The following is a 23,124-nucleotide window of genomic DNA, read 5'->3' on the forward strand; positions in this document are numbered from 1 at the left end:
GCTTTAGTAACAAAAATCCTTTTTGTATGTTTGTAAATAGGTATAGCATACACAGTTTACCCTGTAGAATGGTTATATAGTACACCAATGTGTACTTGCAGATCATATCAGTACTGTTCTTTCTCAATAGAAGATGTTATTTCTTAAGCCATTAATTTAACTCATTAGGTATTTAATTATTTACCATATGCTGTTGTATCATAATAGCAAATATTTCCAGACCAATTATATTGATATTTTTTTTTTTTACCTCATATGACATTTCCTAATAGGTAATGTTATTTCCTGACCCATTTAAATATTTTATTTATGGGGCCTTTAATTTTTACCGTATATATTGTTTCCTAATAGCAAAAGTTTTTTCCTGACCCATTACCTAATTTTTTTAGTTTATGAGGTACTTAGCCTAGTTTTCACCATATAGGGTAAATGACCGAGCAGTGGCATAGCAGCCACCAATCCCGGAATCCGGCCACCTTCCCGAAAAAGTACTTGGACTTGCTGCCATGAGCATCAGTCAAGAATTGTGGCCCATCCAGGGAGCACACAAAGACCTTTATGCTCCTCTTGAAGAAAGTGGTGGTTTCTTCTAAATTAGGAAATGGTGACCTAATTGAAGCTCATTTTCAGGTAGTGGCCACGTTCTGAGAGAGGTGGCTGCTATGTCGCCATTCAGTTGTTTACCTTATACATTATATTGTTTCTCAATAGCTAATGTTATTTTGTGACCCATTTATTTACACAGTATAAAGGGGAGCTTGAATTTGAAGTCATTGGTTCCTGTGGGTCTGTTCCATATGAATAGAGGTTTATCTTCTGAATACGTACATTGGACCCACCTGTATTTGCAGATGCGTACCAGACCCTCCCACGAATAGCTAAAATCCCTGATTACTTAAAATCCCTCACAAAATGCTTAGAACTGTCTATTTAGTTAGCTCAAACAAGAAAAGCCCTCCAAATGCTTATACATGAGTATTTTAGTAGTTTTATCATAAAAAGAGTTAGTGTTGAAATTTATATGAAAACACTATGTAATTAGTGAATATTTCTGTGGAAAAACCACGACTAGGTAAATTTTCTACAAGCACAGTGGCCTCCCGTTATTTGTGATCTCGGGATACGCAGACTCATGCATTCACAGATTTTTCTTTGGAGCCTATCTGAAAATTATTCGCGGGAGGAGACGCTCATTCATGGGTTTCTCTTGGAACATAGCTATAAAATTATTCGCGGGCCCCCCCTACTATTTGCGGATGCAAATTTTTTCATATTCTATATTATCATGTTATTTACTGTATATGTGACATTAAATATAATAATATTAAATCATACGGCACTTAATTGTGATGAATGTTGATTCTAGATGATGATATTATAGCTGTGCAGCTTGATGAATGACGAAGATAGACTGCACAGCAAAGTAGAGGAGTTACAGAGCCTCTGAGGGTGCCTCTTCACCTTCTTCAGGAGGCGCTTCGTCAGGGATTTCTGAAGGCACCACCTTCTTGAGGTAATTGTACATTTGTACAAACAAGGCATGATAGGGCTTCACTATTTCATTAACTGTATTGATGAAATTTGTTGCCCTTTCTTCATTCTTATCCCATGACTTTACCATCTTCCGTATCTGCCGCACTTTTCTGATCAATTTTTCAAAGGCCTGGTCTGTTGGGGGGATAGTAGTAAGGGCGAGTCTAGTTCTTGTCCAAGAAATATGGCCTCCCCAACTATGCCCTGCTCATACTCGTTATTAATGCAGGCAACTGCGCTTTCAGTCGTGGTGATGCACTGCTACTTCTCCATGACTTCTGCCCGCTCTCAACATGACAATCACATCTATTTTCTCCTCATTGTCATTAACTCTAAGCGCCTCTGACGCTTAGGCTCTTTGCTAGAAGCCTTCGGAAAAGCGGAACGTTTAGAGGACATTTTAAAGAATAATTTTTAATCCGTAGTAGTGTATACGTACTAAACATGGTGCATGATAGCAGAAGATGGAGTAGGGCACACACAAAACATGCACAAACGAAAGAACATTGAACTGCACATAATGGGTCAAGTGGGTACAGTATGCGCATTAACATTTTACACAGACTTCATTTTATGAAATGTATTGTTTTAAGATTTCTAGATAGGATACTTAGGTACTTAGTGTTTTAGGATGATACTGTAAGTACGCAGAGCGTATCAAAAATGCGTAAGACAATGGGAATAGCAGGGTACGTATGTTTTCATTAGCAGTATTTTCATGCATACATACTAAGTATATTTTCGTGACTTAAATACATTTTTTATGATGAAAAAAAAGATTTATTAATTTTCAAATATAGTTCTGTAATAAGTTCATGTAAACAGCAAAATTTCAATAGCGTAATTGTTTTTTCTTAAAAGATGCTTCACCCAAGCCAAGTGCCCAAAGATAAACACCTCTTGTGACGCTTTCTTAGAGCAGTACCCAGATGAAATGATACTGGAGACACAATTGGCTGTTGTCTGCAGAGCAGCCAATCCAGGAACAGCATTCATTTTCCTTGTCGCTTATTGGCAGTACACTGGGCGTTGATTGGTTGAAACCCGAGTCCCATCTTGCGAGATGGAATTGTGGGTATCGCTCATCTCCATCAGCCTCACTGCGTAGAAAGTTACTGATACTATATGCAAATGTAAACACGATGCTGTGTTTGACGTATCTGCAAATATCCGTGTGAATCATGCCAAAAATGGCCCTTAAAAATCGCCCTGCTCCTTCTTAGGCTTCTGGCCAAGAGTCTAAGAGAAAGCAGATGGTCGTAAAGCTCTATGAAATGGTGAAAGTTCTCGATATGTTGAAGGAGGGCAAAAATTTCACCACGTTTGGTTGCCATTTGAATGTGAACGAGAGCATGGTGAGATACATAAAAAAAAAAAAAAAAAGTGAAATCAGGAAATGTGTGACTGTGGTACAGCAAAGGCAGTGTCGACAGCGAGAGAGAAAACAATTGTGAAAATGGAATCTGCACTTGCGTACTGGATCAAGGACTGCTGTAAGAAGAACATGCACCTTGACTCCAACATCATACATGAGAAAGCACGGCAGCTCTAACCAGCAGCTATCAACCGCTATGGAAGGCTGCGACATAGAGGTACAGGTAGGCGATGAAGAAGGGCCATTGAAATTCTTGGGCTTTGATAAACCAGCTCCTGAAGAGGAAGAAGAGCCACAACCAGGACCATCGTCAGCTCTCCAAGGCTTTTAGGCGAGCAAAGGATGCTTCCACTGGTTCTAGAAAAGGTTCCACCTAAAGTCTGTTTCCCTACATGGGGAAGCAGCATCGGCCGACAGAGGCAGCTGCGAAGTATCCAGAGACCTTCAAGAAACTCCTGCAGAAGAAAGGATACTGCCCAGAACAGGTCTTCAATATGGACAAAACTGGCCTGTTTTGGAAAAAGATGCTGTCCCAAACGTATTTTATGAAGGGCGAAGCTAAAGCCTCGGAGGATTCAAGGCACAAAAGGACAGGGTGACCTCCTGATGTGCGGGAATGTGGCTGGCTTTATGCTTAAACCAGGCCTCATTTACAAGGCTGCAAATCCCAGGGCACTCAAAAATAAGAACAAGGTATTGCTGCCTGTGTTCTGGATGCACAATCCCAAGGCATGAATCACTAGTCCTTACGGATTAATATGTACTGTAATGGGATTATATTTTAATGTATATTTGATGTAGGATGGTATTTTTAGTGATGCTTTGGTGTTTCCACGTTCAACATAGGCATTATAGGCATTTTTAGAGGGGGGCCTGGTACGCATCCCCCACAAATGCGGGGTGAACACTGTGTGGATATATGTGATCCATTGAGGAACCCACGAATAGCCGAGTCTGTGAATCTTGAGAACACAAATATGGTGGTCTAGTCTAGTAATAATAATAATAATAATAGTTTTTGGCATGTACGCAGTATGTCCCCCATAATAGGGTGGGGGGGTTAGGAACCACAACCACCCACATTAAGTAAAAGTGTGTGAAGTTGGTATGTATCCCCCTATAAAAACACTTATTCGTAACTTCCTATTTTTATAGTTCAAACACCCCCTCAAAAAATGCTTATATCTGCCTATTTTAATGGGCAGTTATAATAATATTAATGTAAACACAAGAGAATATCAATAAAACTATTTTACTTACAGAATCCATTTATACTGTACTTTTATGATTATTTTATTTTACTTACAGAATCCATTTACACTGTACTTTTATAATGATTTATTGTCAGCATATAGTAAAAAACTATTGTACAGGCATTTGTAATGTTTACGTTTTCAGATTGAGCCTACCACCACAGTTCTCTCTCTCTAAATTACTGTATCAGAAAGAGAGAGAGTGAACTGAAATAGTTTAGTAAGCAAAAAACAGCTATTTTGCAATGAACAACCGAATTGGTTAACAATAGTTGTTTTGTTTGCATATCAACCATCGTATGATAGTAAAAAATACCATAGTTATATTACAAATTTTGTGACATAACTGGTAATTTTTTACTATCATACGATGTCCGATATGCAAGCAAAACAACTGTTGTTATCCGATTTGGTTGTTCATTGCAAAATAGCTGTTTTTCATTTGATAAACAATTTCAGTTCCCTCTTTTTCTCTCTGATACAGTAATTCAGAGAGAGAGAGAGAGAACTGAGGTGGTAGGCTCAACCTGAAAACGTAAACATTACAGGTGACTGGACGATGATTTTTTTTTTTAAACATATTATGATGGTAATAGATCAGTATAAAAGTACAGTATAAATGGATTCTGTAAGTGAAATAAAGTTCTATTGATATTAATGATGTTAAGTAGAATAGGACAGATATATTTTTACATTATACCCTTATTCGCTGTGGAGAAAAGATCGGCAAGGAAATATAATGCTGAATTTAAGCTGGAAGTTGTAGCTGAAGCTGAGATAACAATGTTCAAGCTATTAATGACTCTAAATTATCATGCATCTGCAAGATAACCTTTGATATGCTCATAAATAGAATTGGAGAGGAAAGTATTGTACCCTTATTTGCTGTGGAGAAAAGATCGGCAAGGAAATATAATGCTGAATTCAAGCTGGAAGTTGTAGCTGAAGCTGCGATAACAATGTTCAAACTATTAATGACTATAAATTATCATGCATCTGCAAGATAACCTTTGATATGCACATAAATAAAATTGGAGAGGAAAGTATTGTAATCATAAGTACTGGGCATGAAAGAGCACATATTACAGTTTTTTTCATGCTGATAAAAGATGAATACGTGAAGCTCTTATTATGAAATAAAGGGAAAATGGCAAACTAAGTCTGTTCATTTTTTTTTTACCCAAAGCATGCCCCCGAAGCCAACGCCATCCATTAACGGAAAAAATAACTGAGTTTAGTTTACGAGACATATTTTAGTTGTATGTGAACTTAAAAACACTGTATAACAGTATAATGAAAAATAACCTTGCCCCATGTAAATAGAGTACTATCTGGAGATTCATTCATACAACTAGAAGTAAGAAAATTGCTCTGAATTAAGTTAAATATGGCAAAATAAACTTGCCTCGCACTTGCCCTCAACTGATTGCCAAGCTCATACAATAGTAATAGGAGAATAGTACAGGCAGTCCCTGGGTTACAACAGGTTCGGCTTAAAACATTCCGAGGTTAAGGCGCTTTTCAATTACGTATATTCATCAGAAATTATTTCCAGGGGTACGACACCTACAACGCTCATTTAGCAGAAGAAATATGACACCAAAAATGCAAAATAATGAATATTTGAAGGTTTTTTTTATGAAAAATGCAATAAGAATGTAGTTTACATAGTTTATAATGCACCCAAAGCATTAAAACTAAGGTTTTCTTAGGATTTTTGATGATCCGGCTTACGACGATTTTCGGGTTACAACATGTCTCAAGAACTGGACCCCCGTCATAACCCGTGGACTGCTTGTACATAAGTATTATTGGATACAGTGATGTCAAGCATAAGTTTATAAAACATCCATGGAAAATATGTATTTTATAGTACAATAATATGTGAAGTAGGCAGGCCCCTAACTGGTTAATGGCACCTCTGTTAGATGTGTATATATTGGCGCCGATAACCAGAAATTGGTGAATTAAGGCGCCAATTTTCAACGCTAGACAAGCCCCATAAAACCGGATCACCAATGCCAGACGCCACCGGCAACTGGGGACTGCGTTTATTAAATGCGCTAATTTTATATTGTGTATAATGTGACCCCCTTTAAATAAGCTTCAAAATTAGGTCTTCAAAAGTCAGTTTATATGCAAGTGTATAGTGTGAATGGATTGTGTAGGTGAAGTAATATTTTATTGGTATTTTGAGAGAGAGAGAGAGTCTCTCTCTCTCTCTCTCTCTCTCTCTCTCTCTCTCTCTCTCTCTCTCTCTCTCTCTCTCTCTCTCTCATCAAATTACTGGATAATATCTCTCTTTGGATGCTTGGAATTTGCATTGTAATCTAACCAGAAACTTAGTTTTGTTATTATTACTGGAAACAAGCAATGATTTTTTCATTATTTGCGCTTTTGGACTGTTATAAACTTTGCGCATCCAAGCTAGTATTCATTCGCTCGGAAACTAGTTCCGCATATGAGGCGTCACTAAAAAACATAGAAAAATACGACATATAGAGTGTCGAAAATCATCATAACCTCAAAATTTTTTTTGTAATCTAACCAGAAACTTATTTTTATTAAAATACTGTGCTAAACTAAAGGATTTTTATCATAGTATGCGTTATTTAAAAGCGTCGTTAACTCGGAGCGTCAGCGTCGTAACGTCGGAACAAACGTTGTAACCCAGGGCGGATTTTTCAATGAATATTTGAGAAAAAGCGTCGTAACCTCGGAGCGTCGTAAGCCGGAGCCATCGTAACCCGGGGACTGCCTGTACTAATATCTTGTCAAAGTGAATTAGTGTAATTGATTGTATGATGATGATTGTGGTGTTTCTAGATATTATTATTATTATTATTATTATTATTATTATTATTATTATTATTATTATTATTATTATTATTATTATTGAGAAGATGAACCCTATTCATATGGAGCTAGCCCATCTGTGCCATTGACTTGAAATTCATCCGCAAGAAGTAACAGAAGGTGGTTATAAGAAATACAGAAAGAAAGATCTGTTATTAGAATAGAAAAAATAAATCAACAAGGTGAATAAATAGATAAAAATGACAGTCAATTATGAAATACAATGGGAATTGCTTAAGGGTAGTGATGCATCGCTCTTTTGTTTATAACAATTCACAAGCTTTAAAGTATCAGTTTTCTGCATCATCAGTTATTTTCATGAAGATTTTGTTGTAAGAGCATGATTATTTTTTGCAATGTCATGCTGTATTGTCGTCCTGTATTGTTTCATTTACAGCTTTAGAGCCTGTGTCTTGCGTAGTGTGATATTTTTGTGTGTTAGCCACTAAGTCCTTGGATGTTTGAAGTTAACACTCTGAAAGTTTTCAGACTCCTTTCGCTTTCCCTTTCTTCTTGGTCTCAAGTAATTCAGTGTCTGTCATTTCTTGTCAGAAATTATCAGTGATTTTTTTGTTTATTCATTTACATTTCCTGAAGTGGTTTTGTGCACAGATTTTGTAGTCTATACAATGCAAGTATTGTACCCTATATTTCTTTTTATACCATATATACTGGTATATTTATTGTAATATTAGTACTTAAATTAAGTATTCCTGTGTCATGGTTATTTGCCCTGGAATTACTTCTTATTGCTTAAGGTTGCGGCCGACCATTCATCCATTTTAAATAATAAATGGACTAGAAAATATTGTACAGTTATATCATAATAGCATCCAACTGTTTTGTCTGGACGGGATATGTAACATGTATATCATCATCTTTGTTGTTACTGCGTTATTCTCCTCATTTGGGTGTCTTAAGGGGGTCGGGTTAGTGCCGTCAGTGCACCTCAAGCTGTTCACTATAGGATTACGGGTTACTTAAGCACTTTTATAGCGTCCCTTTGGCCCCTGGTTGAAAGCCCTTTCATTCCTTGTTCTTCTGTTCATGTTCTGTTTCTTCCATTTTCCACCTTCTAGTAGTTCCTCACTGGATGAGTGGGTTCCATACTCGACTATCAATCTGTTAGCCCAAGTTCACTTCTTGTGGTTGCTCAGTGTGGAAGGAGAGGAATATATTTCTGGTGATTAGAATTTCATTTCTGGAGATAGTGTGGTTCAGATCCCAGTAAGCTGTAGGTCCCGTTGCTAAGAAACCAATTGGTTCCTAGCCACGTAAAAAAAAAATTTAACCTTTTGGGCCAGCCCCAGGAGAGCTGTTAATCAACTCAGTGGTCTGGTAAAACTTAAGATATATTTAACTTCCACCTTCTATCAATTGTTGCATAGTGTAACTGTGAGGTTTTCCTACCTTTCACTAGTGAGTCACCTCATTAGTTCAAGCATTTGGCCTTTGGCCTAAATTTTGTATTCAATTCCTCATTTTGTTTAAAAGTGAAATGCCTAGCTGACAAGGTGTTGAATCAAGGTTATAACTATTATGTTATCCACTAAGTACAAGGTCTGAAAATGAAACTAATGGTGATAAATGGGTCTCCTATACAAAGTTTGTAGTGTCTAAAGAATTGCACATATTTCAACTTGAAAAGCTCACAGAACACAATATTCAAAACTCTATGTAGGCTAAACATCAGTTATAAAGTACCTATATATATAGGTAAGATGAGGTATCCTAGGGTAGGATATACAGTAGTATCCTTGTAAGGATATCAGACCACATTTATTTATAAAAGTTGAGAGGGTTCTATGGGGGTGAAGCCTCTCCTACTAGACAGGATGCAGGGCCTTCCTTAGGTAAGGTTTTGATGTAACCTTAAGTTTGTTCATGAAACTTACCTGACAGATATATATATAGCTGTATTTCTGACGTCCGACAGAATTTCAAAATTCGCGGCACACGTAGTGGGGCGGTCAGGTGGTAGTACCCATTCCCCGCGCTGGGCGGCGGATATCAGGAACCATTCCCATTTTCTATTCATATTTTTTCTGTCGCCGGTGCTGCAAACATCTGTTTACAGTACCTCCGTCTAGGATTTTTTCATTATCTCGCTTAATATTATCTGGATTGACTTTTGTATCGACTTCTGGATTGTTGGATTGGCACGCGTAATAGTGGATTGGTTTTTGATTTTGGATTGGGCTTTTCTAGATTCAGTATGTCTGGATCAAGTTCGGGAAGTTTCAGAGTGTGTGTGAGGAGTGAATGTAAGGTGAGGCTTCTTAAACTTCAGTTGATCCTCACAGTTTGTATGGATTGCAGGGGGCATGTTTGCGTGGTTTGATGATCGGTGCAATGAATGTAAGGATTTGGATGATGATAATGGAGGATGTATGAGACCTATCGGCGTAAATTGGAGCGCGATAGAGTCAGGAGGTCTTCCTCCAAGGGCAGCTCTACTAAAGGTAAGGATAGTAACATTTCCTCCTCTAACACCAGTAGATTTTGCCCAACCTAATCCTGTTTGTTGCCTTCGGGCCCCAGTGCTGTGTCTGGAGAAGGTAACACCCTTTCTCTGATTCTAGAGTCTATTCGTGCTCTCGAATCTAAAGTTTTGGCCCTAGAAACCGGCCCAGTGAAAGTTTGTGTTAGTGCCCTAGTGTTGTGGAGGGGCGTCAGATCGGCCCCATAATGCCTCTAGCCTAGACCTCTATCGGACTCCCAGGACTCAGGGAGTGGGTATGTCGAAAGCCGCAAGAGGGTTACGGGGGCTCCCCCACCGATCTGGCGTCCCTTCGGCAGGCCTTGTTGCTAAATCCCAGGCTGCCAAGGAGCGCGCACGAGCGCGTATCCTGAAAGATTGCTTTTCGTCTCCGAAGCGTCCTCCCCGCGCAAGGGGTGGAGCGCTCGGAGAGACTCGCGTCCGTTGAAAAGGACTTTTCGCTTTGAGGACGCTTCACGTCCTATGTTCTCCTCTCGTCAGAGGAACGCTTATGACTCCTTTCCTCCGAAAAAGAGAGGCCTTTCTCCTCAGAAGAGAGGAAGGCTTTCTACCGATGAGGACGTTCGTTTCCACGCACAGGCGTGTTCACCTGAGAGGCAGATAGCTGTACCTGCTAGAAGGAAGGATGGCGTCCCCTCGCCCCCTCGCCTTCTCGCAGTCTCAGCCCTGCCCCTTCTTTTGCTCCTTCGTCACCTACGAAGGATATCCTTGTGTCCCTTCAGGACCAGATTACGTCGCTGATGGCTCAGAGGACTTGCCCAGCAGCAGTCGAGCCTAAGCAGATCTTTTACTCTCTCAGGAGAAGAACCGCTCGTCAGGACGCTCGGCGTTCGAAGCAGGACGCTTTGCGCTCTCGGCAAGTAGCGGTTGAGGACGCTCGGCAGGACGCTCGGCGTTCTAGACAGGACGCTTTGAGCTCTCTTCAAGACACTTTTAAGGACGCTCGGCGCGCGAAGCAGGACGCTTCTGGTTATAGACAGGACGCTTTTGAGGACGCTCCGCAGGACGCTCGCCGTGTTTAAGCAGGACGCTTTTCGAGCGAAGCGGACGCTTTGGGAGACTGCAAAGCAGGACGCTCGCTTGTCTAAGCAGACGCTTTGGGCGTCGCGTCAGGAAGCTCGCGCTTCCTTTCGTAGGGAGCTTCTGTTAAGACAGTTAACGTGGCTTCTAAGGACGCTACTCTTTCGGAAGATGTCCGTGCATCTAAAGATCAACGTACGGCCGCTTCCGTACCTGTAGTGGATACTTCCAACCAACGGAAGTCTTTATTCAGGATTGAGCCTACGGGACGTACTCCCTCTCCTGATAGGCGTTCTCCAGTTCCTCTTAGGGAGGAAGGGGAACTTAGTAGTCCAGGGAGTTCCGTAGAGGAAGAACAGCCGGTAGCTTCAGCTGTCTCGGACTACAAGGTTCTTGTTAGGCTGTTACATTCAGCATTTCGGGGACAAGTTCCAGCCGACAGCCCTAGGTCTCCTCCCTCACAACTTTCGTCTTCCAAGACCGTAAAGACCCCTGAATTCGTCGAAATGAAGACGTCGCTGTCGACCAAGAGGGCGTTTAAGAAACTTCAAGACTTTATGTCCAGAAGGAAGGATCAGGGCAAGACCACTTTCGCCCATCCACCCTCTAGACTCGCCGGGAAAGGAGGAGTTTGGTATGAGACCAAGGAGGATGTGGGGATAAAGGTCCCTTCGTCCGCGTTGGGGTGACTTCTCCAGTTTAGTGGACGCCCAGAGGAGGTCTCTCTTAGCGTCTGCTAAGGTGACCTGGACTCCGGTTGAGACTGACCACCACTTGAAGGGACTTCTTTCGTACCCTCAATGTTTTTAATTTCCTAGACTGGTTGTCTGGGAGTTTTGGACCTTCAGTCTAGAAGTCCTGATTCTCAGTCTGGGGGAGCTCCGATTCCAGCGTGTTTGTCATGTATGGACAAGGCCGTCAGGGATGGGATGGTTCGGAGGAGCTTAGTTTCGAATTTTTGGAACTCGCCTTCTTGAAGAAAAGAGCACCGACTGCTGTGCAATTTTACTGCTAAGTCGGTATCTCCCGCTCAGAAAGCGGAATTGCTCTTTGCGCCTCTTTCGGACCATCTCTTCCCCCAGGCTATGGTAAAGGATCTGCACGTAGTTTGCAAGAAAAAGGCGAACCCAGGACCTCTTGGTTCAGTCTTCAAGACGTCCAGCGGTTCCTTCCACGTCAACATTCAGCAAACCCCCGAAGAAAGTCAAACCCTTTCGCGGGGCACCCCCCTCGAGAGCAGCTTCCTCGAGGGAGAGGTTTTTTCGAGAGGAAGAGCTTCATTCAAACCGAAAAACAGCAAATGAAGATCTCGTCCTTCAGACACCAGTCGGGGCCAGACTGGAATTCTTTGCGGAGTCTTGGAGGCAGAGAGGAGCGGATCCTTGGACCCTCAAGATAGTAGAACGGGGGTACAAGATCCCTTTTCTTCATCCTCCTCCCTCCTTTGAACTTCAACTCCCAGAGACCTCTCTCCATCCTATCAGGGTGAGAGAAAAGTGTTCTTTTCGATCTCTTAGACCAGATGGTCGAAAAAAGAGTGGTGGAACAAGTCTTTGGACCTAGAGTCACCGGGTCTTCTACAACAGGATTTTCCTAGTGCCGAAGCAGTCGTCAGGTTGGCGCCCGGTCCTGGATGTGAGCAGGCTAAATCTTTTTGTAGAAAACGATAAAGTTCAGAATGGAGACGCCTCAGTCGGTGCTGGGAGCATTGAGACCTGGCGACTGGATGGTGTCTCTAGACCTGCAGGACGCATACTTCCACGTCCCAGTCCACCCTCTTTCAAGGAAGTACCTGAGATTCGTCTTGGACAACAGGGTTTGGCAGTTCAGAGCCCTTTGTTTCGGTCTCAGCACGGCCCCAATGGTTTTCACAATGATTATGAGGAATGTAGCGAAGTGGCTCCATTCGTCAGGAATCAGGATATCCCTCTACCTCGACGATTGGCTGATCAGAGCGTCGTCGAGGCAGAAGTGTCTGAAGACCTTCAGTTTACGCTAGCCCTAGCAAAGTTCTCAAGGTCTGTTGGTCAACACCGAAAAGTCGCATCTGACCCCGACACAGTCCATCGTGTATCTGGGATTCAGATGGATTCAGTGGCTTTTCTTTTCGGGCGTTTCCATCCAGGAACGTCAGCGACTGGGGGTTAGAGAAAGTCGCAGCCTTCCTGGAGAGAGAAGCTGTTTCGGTGAGGGAGTGGATGAGTCTGCTGGGCACCAGTTTCCTCACTAGAAAAGTTTTGTCTCACTGGGAAGACTGCACCTCAGGCCTCTTCAATTCTTCCTTGCGGAAGAATGGACGTCGAAAGGGGACCTGAATGCGATCCTAAGGATCTCCAACGAAGTAAGAGTACACTTAAGATGGTCTGGCTCGACCCTCAGAAGTTACGAGAGGGCCTCTCCTTAAATCTTCTGAGCCCCGACCTAGTGTTGTTCTCAGACGCTTCCACTTCCGGTTGGGGAGCAACACTAGGGGGGGAAGAAGTGTCAGCTCCTGGAGAGGGGAACAGTAGCCTGGCACATCAATGTAAAGGAACTGGCAGCGATTTTCCTGTCGCTGCAGTTTCTTCGAAGGAAAACTGTCAAGCAAGGTTGTTCAAGTCAACTCGGACAGTACCACAGCCCTTGCGTATCTAAAGAATCAGGGAGGGACTCGCTCCAGATCCCTTTTTCTCCTGGCGAAGGAAGTTCTGCTATGGGCAGACGCAAGGCACATCAAGATCCTGACAAGATTCGTGGCAGGGGTTCAGAATGTCAGGGCGGACCTTCTCAGCCGCCGGAATCAGATTCTACCAACAGAATGGACCTTGCACCAGGAGAAGTCTGTCAAAAGTTATGGAAATTGTGGGGACGTCCTCTAGTAGACCTGTTTTGCTACATCAAGGACGAAGAGGCTTCCTCTGTATTGCTCCCCGGTTATGGACCCAGGGGCAATTGCAGTGGACGTGTTGCTCTGGAACTGGACAGACCTGGATCTTTACGCCTTTCCCCCATTCAAGATCATGGGGGACGTAATGAGAAAGTTCGCAGCGTCAGAAGGGACAAGGTTGACTCTGATTGCCCCAATGTGGCCAGCAAGAGAGTGGTTCACAGAGGTCATGACTTCCTTGTGGACTTCCCAAGAACGTTGCCCTGGAGGAGAGATCTACTCAGACAGCCTCCTTCTTCAAAAGGTCAACCAAAACCTCTCCGCTCTGGCCCTGACTGCGTTCAGACTATCGAAAAACTGGCCAGAGCGAGGAGGCTTTTCAAAGGCAGCTGCGAGAGCAATCGCTAATGCTCGAAGAGCCTCTTCAAGAGCTGTCTACCAGTCTAAGTGGTCCTCCTTCAGGGCATGTGCAAGAAGGAAGGAATTTCCTCTCCACGACCTCTGTGAATCAGATAGCAGATTTCTTACTCTATCTAAGAAATGTGCAAAAATTGGCAGTTCCTACATCAAGGGTTTTATAGGAGTATGTTGTCTGCCGTTTTTCGCCACAGAGGAATGGACCTCTCGACAATAAGGATCTTGCACGATCTCTTAAGGTCGTTTGAAACCACCAAATTCCACAAGCAAGACCGCCCTCATGGAATTTAGATGTGGTGTTGAAACATCTGATGCTAAGTCCCTTTGAGCCTCTCCATGAAGCTTCTCTAAGGGACTTAACGAGGAAAACGCTTTTCCTAACTTCTCTGGCGACGGCGAAGAGAGTTAGTGAAATCCAAGCGTTCAGTAGCCTAGTGGGTTTCAAGGGAACGCGCTGTCTGCTCGTTGAAACCCTTCTTTCTTGGCTAAGAACGAGAACCCGTCTAATCCTTGGCCAAAGAGCTTTGAAATCAAAGGAATATCGAGTCTCGTGGGTCAAGAACCAGAGAGAGCCCGGTGCCCTGTCAGGGCTCTCAAGTTCTATGTGAATAGGACTAGAGAGATAAGAGGTCCCTCAGGTATCTCTGGTGCTCGGTGAAGAGACCGGATTTGCCGTTGTCGAAGAATGCTGTTGCTTTCTTCTTGAGGGACGTCATTAAAGAGGCTCATTCATCTTGCCAGAAGACTGATATGAGCCTCTTTAAAGTGAAAGCTCACGAGGTCAGAGCCATAGCTACCTCTCTTGCCTTCCAAGGAACATGTCTATCAGAGATATTCTTGATAGCACCTTCTGGAGGAGCAATTCCGTATTCGCCTCACATTACCTCCGGGAGTGAGAACGATTTACGAGAAACTGTAGTTCTTTGGGACCTTACATTTCGGCAGACACAGTTTTGGGGGCTGAAGGGTAGACTCTCTCCCTATCCCTTAGCTTAGTTAGGTTAGTTTATTGTGTTTTTTTGGTTGATGGTGAGATCTTCTGTGAAAATCTCCCATTCCATAGTGTTAATATCAGGGGTTTTTTGCGTTAGTTGTCAGGTGGTGGTCGGTTGCTGTGTTACTGCCATATGTTTGCCTAGATGGTCTTGTCGCATTGTGGTCACGTCCCCGTTGACAGAGCATCCAGAGAGCACCAGCACTACAGGTTCAACACCTGGCTGGCAACTCTGATAAAGCATAAGCAGGCTTTAGGTGACAGTAAATCACATAGTCTACTTTGCTATCAGGTAAGGAACCAATAAGTTAATCTTTTATTTTAATTTAAATTTCTCCTAAAAAATCCTAGTCTGTCTCTACCCACCATCCGAAGTGTGATTCAGCTATATAGTATATATCTGTCAGGTAAGTTTTCATGAACAAAATGTTATTGTTATAATACAATTAAGTTTGTTCATACTTACCTGGCAGATATATATACTTAGAGTGCCCCACCCTCCTCCCCTCAGGAGACAAGGGCATGAATAATATAATAGAAAATGGGAATGGTTCCTGATATCCGCCGCCCAGCGGTGGGAATGGGTACTACCACCTGACCGCCCCACTACGTGTGCCGCGAATTTTGAAATTCTGTCGGACGTCAGAAATACAGCTATATATATATCTGCCAGGTAAGTATGAACAAACTTAATTGTATTATAACAATAACATATTTTTTTTTTTTTCTCCTAACAAAAATTAAGTTGGTTCTTCTGTCAGGTATGACCTGACTTCTAAGAATAGGTAAGGGTCTGTCCCTTGGAATTACTATTGCCACAGTCCCTTCCACCCCCTCTCTCTTGTTAATGCTTATGCATAGGACCATACAATTTACAGACAGGCTGTCTTTTACTTTATTATTATTGGACAATCCCTGTTGGTGCCTTATACTATTATTTGTCACCTACTGAGAAATCCAAGTTTTCCATCATAATTGGCTTTTGTTAGCAATAGGCCTCAAAGGAACATCAAATTCATGAGTTTGCATTAGCGATGGTAATAGTAAAAAGCAGGTTGTCATTAAGAAAAAATATACTCTTTGGTTTATGCATTTGCAAAGAAATAAATTTACGTACGTATTTGTTTTTGTTTTTTTTATGAACAAGGCTCTCTGGCAGAAATAGTGCTATGACCATTTGAACGTTACTGTCAGGGTACCCATTACAGTACTCCAGCAGCTTTAATATATCCTTCCAGCAAAAAGCAGACTTGTCTTTTATAGGCTAATGTTTCCCTGAAGTGAAAGCAAAATGAAGATCAGTTATATTAGCTGAAACAGTTTGGTTCCTAGTGTCTTGAATGTAAAGTACTACACGCTGCAATGAATTGTTTTTATTTATACTGTATTACTGTTATTACTGTACATGTGTTTGTAAGTAATTAACAGTGCAGTATTTGCTTTTATATGCAGTTTTATTATGCTATCTTTATAGGTTAATGTGACTGTATTTCTATCTTCATTGCAAAAATTAAGATTAGAATTTTTACAATTTAAAGTGTCTTCATTGTCATGGTATTAGATTTGACTGATATTCAAAAGGTGCATATGTTCATCTAAAAAGAATTTTGGGGAGTAGTGTTTATGTAAAAAGAAAAAAATTGCAAGTGAAAGTGAGTGCAAGTTTGTGAATAAATATTTCTTTATATGTAATGTGCATAAAGAGCAACCCATGAATATTGCAGTGGTATACTTTGCAGTACTATAATGTCATAGAAGTTTAAGTATAAAGTAGAAAGACTGAATATACTTGTTAAGCTGCGAATGGGACTTGAAATTTTTTGTCTTGTTTCTTGAAGAAAGTGACTGGCTGCATGTATGTTTGCATGTTACCAATATGCAAGAAGTCAAATTAATGGATTGATGTCATTTTCTGAGCTTGAAAAAATATATATCTTGTGAGAGGTTTTGCTTCAGTTATGGCATTGTAGATGTAGTCTGAAGGCAGGTGTCACTTGGAATTATTTGGCATAAGTAGTCATGTCATTGGTGTCCGTAAGGGGTAGTGCCATAGTGCACCTCTGCTGTATATACTATAGGCATTGCTTAAAGTTCCTTGTAGTATCCCTTTGGCCCCTTGATGGAATCTCTATCATTCTCTTTACTGTAGGCTACCTCCATTCATATTCTTTCTTTCATCTTACTTTCCACCCTCTCCTAACAGTTGTCTCACAGTGCAACTACGAGGTTTTCTGTTTTCAAGTTCCCTTTCAGTGCTGAATGGCTCATCATAGGTCCTACCAGCACTTGGCCTTTGGCCAAAGTTTTATATTATATTCCTTCATTTCTTTAGTGAAATGGTATTGCAGATTGTGTGTGTTCTTCAGATACTATATTAACTCATTCCAGAACAGGTTTAAATAATATTTTGATTGATTTTAAAATAATGCTAGGCATCAGTTACAATTAGTTAAAGCTAGTGGAATGAAACTGACAGTTCAGATTCTATTTGCTACTGAGATGTCACTTCTGCTTTTATTTAAAGGTGTTATATATTAAAACTGTTTATCATGTCTTGTAGAAATAGTTGGTTCAGTAATAAACAAATTAAAAGGTGCCACTGAAGTACTGTACACATTTTCTTCAGGATACATTTACTTTTGTTTTACATGTAGAAATCTTTTGAGAAATATGGGTTTTCTGACTATATATTATATGATAATCTTGAAGCACTGCTTGCATAAGAGTAATGTTACCACAATTTGGTGTTGGTTAACTTAGTCCTGTACAGTGATGCTCAAATCTGATGTGGCATGACTCCATAGAATTACGTTGAAAATTCACTAACTGGCAACCTAGCAGGCTCCATATGTATCTTATTATTTCAATGCAAAAACACGAGTATTGCATGCAATAAGGCCGTAATGTGTTTCATAAGAATGAAATCTGTCATAAATTTCAAAACTAAGAAAATGTCACATGTAGCCAAATTTCTGATAAAGCACTTACGAAACATTTTCAGAACTCGTTCACACATCGCTCAAGCATTTGAACAAAACAAAATCATCAAGCCTCAGTTCAAATGTTAAATAGAAAAAAATAAATTGTCATAACATTGATATTGCTTCTAAAGCAAGCATAAAATTTGAAATAGTGATATTTTATTGCTTTTACACCTCAACACTGAAAAAATACGTATATACAAAAGTAGAATGTGCCTAGTGATATCAACATGTGAGGGAAGCATGTGTGATGCAACTATTCGAGTGCTGGTGCAACAACCACCACCACTTGGTGTAACATAGGTCTACAATGAGTAGCGACAATAAAATTATCTTTAAAACATTTACTTTATATTTGTTAGAGGAATATTTGGATTTTCATACAAAATTATATGTTATATTTCTTAAACTTCAAAAATGATGGCATACTGGCAAATATTCGCTTATGCAATTATACTTTTGTCAAAGCCAAGATTTTGTTCCTAGGCGTGTTAGATTTCTTTATACTTAGCATTCGCGTGTCTAACATTTTCTGGCCAGTTGAAAAATGAGTGTTCCATATGTCTTAATATTAATACTACTTATGATGTTTTGATTAATAGCATCTTTTCCATGTACGTACACAATCAAAATCATCATCACCTTTTATTCCTCAAAGAACAGGTAATCTATGCAAATAAATACATTAATAACAGAGGTTACATCTCAGAAGGCTTAGATTATTTTTTTAGGCCCACAAATCATTTTGCAACATCCAGGCAGCTTGAACACAGCCTAAAATTTCAACATTCAAAGAAAACTTGTAATTCATATTCCTATTTTGAAAATGTTATGACTGTTGAGCTTATTAGGCCTACTGTTATAACACTGCAGAGGTAGCTATGTTGACGGCACCACTAAGCAGTGTGAAAAAAGGTTCAAATTACCCGGATCACAAATTGGATCACAAATTATACCAATGCATAAAAGGGATCATATTCATATAACCATAAGGAAAATACTGCTAGCTGTGAATTCTCAAAACGTATGACATCAGAAATGAAAGAAATATGTTTTAACACTACTTGGCAATGCCACATTGAGAATCTGGAAGATACAAAAAGAATCATGTCGCATGATTCTCTAGAAATGTTAGGCATAGAGATAGTTGCAAGTAGTCCTATTGCTTATACCTACATCAGTAGGCTATTTTATGAAACTTTCTAAGAAAACTTGTTCAAATCTCAAGTGCTTCAGTGTACTTGCAATTTTTTAAAAATCAGTAGTTGGGCAATTGGACCTATTGCTTTTACTAAACTAGACTATTTTATGAAAATTCATAAAATGTTTTTCAAATAAAAGGTGCTTATTTGTTTCGGTCATTTATAGTTGCAGTTTTTTACGTGGTAATTTTGCTGATTATGTATAATGACAAGTACGTATTTCTACCAGCTTGTTTTCTTACGAACTAACATAATGCTTAAGGTAAAAGGTTGGATTATTAAAATAGTAACCATCATAATTAAAGGGTAATATTGAGACATGTTGAATTCTGAACATAACTTTATGTAGATAGTGTCCTCCAAAGTGGAAGAATGGTGCTATGTTTGTCTCTTAGCTCCATTTCCCTTAAGTAGCCATGAACTATACATACTGTAACCTTGATATAGATAAGCAGGGTGGCCTCACTTACAAAATCTTAGTCTACTTGGTATGCGTGGCTTGCTGTGTGTGTGTGTGTGTGTACAGCATCTGAGAGATTCCTCTGTGAGATAAGCCCCACCAAACTCACGAAAGGAGAAGCTATGATAGTTATGTGTACACATACTGTTCATTAATATCAATGCTAGGTATCAATTTATTTGTAAAAACCTCATAATTGAGTCCCTAAATCCACAATGTCATTGTAATTATATATTAAAAGTACTTATGTATGTATAAAAGAAGCTTTTGAGAACCAACATGATCCTCTTTAAGTACAGTATATTATTTTTATCTAGGTATTCATGTATAAATGTATTAAGTAATTTTTCTTTTCTAAGAAATTATCTCCTTTCTGTATTTCCTTTTATAGTCTGTTAACTTGGTTCAAACGAGTGCTATATTCTTTGGAAGGTTAAATTTCTAGTCGGTGGTCTCTGCAGGCTTGTTCCATATTAGTTGGGGTTTATCTTCTGAATAATAAGAATAACAGTGATGATAATTATAAGCACCAGTGGAAGAAGAACAAGTCATCAAGGCCACTAGGTTGCAAAGCAGACTTCACTGAAGAAAATCTCATAAAAATACAGTACACATAGTAAGTGGATCAAAGATGGCATTCAAGAAATAAGTACGTATGTGTGTAGATAGTAAGTTACAGCTGAGAGAGGTGATATACAGGCATTGCTGTACTGTACAGGTTAATACTATTGTACTTTTTTATGTAAGAATATTAGGCTAAAGACCTCTCTCTCTCTCTCTCTCTCTCTCTCTCTCTCTCTCTCTCTCTCTCTCTCTCTCTCTCTCTCTGTCGTATTACGTACATCGACTTTGCATCAATACAACGTGGATTAGAGACCCAAGGACAAAAGAACTTGTCGTTTTGAACAAAACGAATGAAAATAGTTTGAATCATAATAACTATTACTGCAAAGAAGGAAACTTATCATGATGGTGGTGGTGGTGTGATGCAATATAAAAGGAATTTTTAACCTTTAGGGAACTTGTTTCCCAGTTGGTAAAAGTTTTGGTATTTCCCACCTTGAAATCCAATTTGCCACTTTTCAAGATGGAATTCAGACCGCTACCCTTAATAATACCGGGAAAATTACCTTTCTAGGTTTAGTATTACACCATCAACCAAAAGAAAAAAATAGGAAAATGCCATGGAAGATTGGAGTATATTGTGTAGAGCCACAAAAGACTTTTATTACAAAGATTATATTACTTTTAATATGAATATATATATAGTATACACATTCAAGTTGTGGGGCTATTTAGATTTTATATATATATATATATATATATATATATATATATATATATATATATATATATATATATATATATAACTAAAAATATATACATATATTATATATACTATATATATATATATGTATATATATATATATATATGTATATATATATATATATATATATATAAGAGGGTTTTGAATACTGTAAAAATAATTAAAATTTACAAATTAATGAAATAGAACATGCCTATATATATTTTCTTCCACATATTTAAAAATGTTACTGAGCAAAAAGAGTGCCTTAGGCTAGGCTAGTTGAATTCCTGGTTATTATCATGAACTTGTTAAAAGGGTAAAGTTCTTGTATGTGACATTTTGGATATTTCAGTATATTGTCGATGCATTGACTGTGATAATAAGGAAATCCTACTCAGTTTTCAAAGCCTTTTATTTAATTAAATAAAGATGTAATTATTATTTATGCTGGTATATAATTATTATACAATATACAATATTTATTAGTTAAAAATTCTCTTATAGAACATTAGTGAGAGTATTTTAATAGCTAGCCTATGCTAGTCTATATACATGAATTTATTCAACCCTAGGGTAGTTATTCATGGCAATGTTAGGTTATAATTTATATAATATATATATATATATATATATATATATATATATATATATATATATATATATATATATGTATGTGTATATATATATATATATATATATATATATATATATATATATATATATATATAGTATATATATATATATATATATGTGTGTGTATGTATATATATATATATATATATATATATATATATATATATATATATATATATATATATATATATATATATATATATATATATATATATATATATATATACTGTAATATGTTTGATTTTAAATTGGGTAAAGATAAAAATGTGATGACTATATGAATATTAAAAAGCATACTTACCCATCTACAGTGAGTTTCTGAGTTAGAATCTGCTAAAAAAATAAGCGTGGTCATTGCATGGTTTGTTAAAACCAAATTGTCCCTTTTGTCGGTCTTACCCACTGAACTAGATTCTTGATAGTTAGGCCCAGTAAGCTCTAGTGAGTTTTGGACAAGTTTGTTTTTGTTACTGATGCTTTAGTCATTTGCAAATGGTAGCTTTTTATTTATTTATTTATTTTTTTTTTATAAAATTAAGCAATTTGAATTCCATACTGTAATTCAAAGTAGGTATATAAATCTGATTTATGTTGAGACCACTACAGTATATTATATATATATATATATATATATATATATATATATATATATATATATATATTATATATATATATATATATGTGAGTTTTCCTCTTGTTTGTTCCCTATTCATGATTTTAAATACAAGGTTCCTTTGTCATTTGTTGTAGGATATTAAAAAATCTTGTAGGCCTAATGAGGTAATGGAGTGAAAGGTCAAGTCTGTAGGAGACAGTTGACGAAACTTACGATTTACCTTGAGAAATGAAAGTATGAGGCCTTCGTGTTCCCATTAAGGCCCACTATCTTTAGATAGGCCTACTCGGAAAAGATGAAAGTGTATAATAAAGCTTGTTTACCCTCACGTAAGTATGATAGGCCTATGTGGAAGACATATACCTAAAAGGAGATTAAGCATTTATTTAAGTAATAAGTTACCTTTTAGAACCATATAGGCCTTGATGTTGTATGCAATTGAAGAAAGTAAATTTTACTGAATTGGATGGAAACCATTAAAGATTTTAAACTTTTACAACAAAAGTCATAATTATTTGCGGTAACTCTCTCTCTCTCTCTCTCTCTCTCTCTCTCTCTCTCTCTCTCTCTCTTCCTCTCATCGACAAGGGATGCTCTTATGGCGGCCTTTTCCGCGTAAGAAGCTTTCCATCAGCAAATATCATTCTCTCTCTCTCTCTCTCTCTCTCTCTCTCTCTCTCTCTCTCTCTCTCTCTCTCTCTCTCTCTCTCTCAGTTGGCAAGGGGATGTTGCTGTCGCTCTCTCTATCGTGGGTATCGGCGACATATTGACTCAGGGTGTTAGAGAGGTATGCTGGTGGCATGCAAGGTTTATCGGTTAGCGATGTCAACTCCTGTCAATTGGTTTAAGCTAATGTTTCGTTACCATGTGGGTCCTGTTTTGGGGTGTAATAGTTTTATTATTTTTGTTGTTTTTATATTCGAAAGATCGGTAAGTCATGTTTATTATAATTATAACTTTACCGTATTATTGGAAAATTTACAGAATGGGAGGTGGAGTGAGTATAGTGACGACATTATTATTAGCGTAAATTTGAGCAGTTCCATTGCATTTGCAAGAGGGAAATCATTGTACAATTGTTTGTAAACAAGAATAGGTATAATTCAGT

The 23,124-nt window shown here is 38.8% G+C and overlaps 1 protein-coding gene across 2 annotated transcripts in view; it reads left to right on the forward strand.

Annotated features, from left to right (window-relative positions):
- The window catches only part of LOC135210201 (protein fem-1 homolog C-like), a 76,701-nt gene that overhangs the window by 2,158 nt on the left and 51,419 nt on the right, over positions 1-23,124 (forward strand). Inside the window, exon 2 of one of the 2 annotated variants that reach the window (XR_010313472.1) lies at positions 1,382-1,513. The exons of the other annotated variant lie outside the window; for it this stretch is intronic. The gene's annotated coding sequence lies outside the window, so the exon portion shown is untranslated. The remainder of the gene's footprint in view (positions 1-1,381; positions 1,514-23,124) is intronic. 2 annotated transcript variants of the gene reach the window in all.

Source organism: Macrobrachium nipponense, chromosome 39 (genome assembly GCF_015104395.2).
Source record: "Macrobrachium nipponense isolate FS-2020 chromosome 39, ASM1510439v2, whole genome shotgun sequence".
Taxonomy (NCBI): Eukaryota; Metazoa; Arthropoda; class Malacostraca; order Decapoda; family Palaemonidae; genus Macrobrachium; species Macrobrachium nipponense.